Genomic DNA, 251 nt, shown 5'->3' with positions numbered 1-251 from the left:
TTGCCTCTCTACTAAGCACATATTTTCCCGTGAGCTTCATTTTACTCCGCTTCCTTCGTGGCCACAATAGTCTCTAGTTCTTGGTTCGTTAGCCAAGCAAACGCAACAAAGCCGGAGAAAAAACCTCTGAGTATTTCCAAGAACCATAACGTACTCCACTTCGCTCGCTCGCCTCTTGCTCCGCCACAAACGCCGCCCCGCTCGCCTTTATATCACACATACCGCATAAATTCATACAACACCTGTTGTAC

Source organism: Penaeus monodon, chromosome 32 (genome assembly GCF_015228065.2).
Source record: "Penaeus monodon isolate SGIC_2016 chromosome 32, NSTDA_Pmon_1, whole genome shotgun sequence".
In the NCBI taxonomy this organism is placed as follows: Eukaryota; Metazoa; Arthropoda; class Malacostraca; order Decapoda; family Penaeidae; genus Penaeus; species Penaeus monodon.
The sequence above is the reverse complement of the archived record's forward strand: the minus strand, read 5'-3'. Positions refer to the sequence as shown.